This window comes from Populus euphratica, unplaced genomic scaffold, assembly GCF_000495115.2.
Source record: "Populus euphratica unplaced genomic scaffold, PopEup_1.0 scaffold344.1, whole genome shotgun sequence".
Classification (NCBI taxonomy): domain Eukaryota; kingdom Viridiplantae; phylum Streptophyta; class Magnoliopsida; order Malpighiales; family Salicaceae; genus Populus; species Populus euphratica.
In genome coordinates this window covers 113,508-113,787 of record NW_011500233.1, presented here as the reverse complement: position 1 = coordinate 113,787, position 280 = coordinate 113,508, and positions in this window count along the sequence as shown.

The following is a 280-nucleotide window of genomic DNA, read 5'->3' as shown; positions in this document are numbered from 1 at the left end:
CTGTGTAGAGGAGGAAGAGACGAAGCCACTGGTGAAAACCGCGTCGAAATCGGACATCGGAAACCGCCGCACGCGCCGTTACGCGCCGGCGAGGTTACTGGACACGCGCGCCATGTGTCACACGCGTCTTCTTCACCTGGATGGGCTGACCCGACCCAAATACCAAAAGATCCGACTCACGTGCGAGATCCGGATGATGATGACGTCATCATGACGTCACAGTTTCGTCAGCATGAACAGGGGGCATGACATGTCAGCACCAGTCAGCAGCCACGTCAGC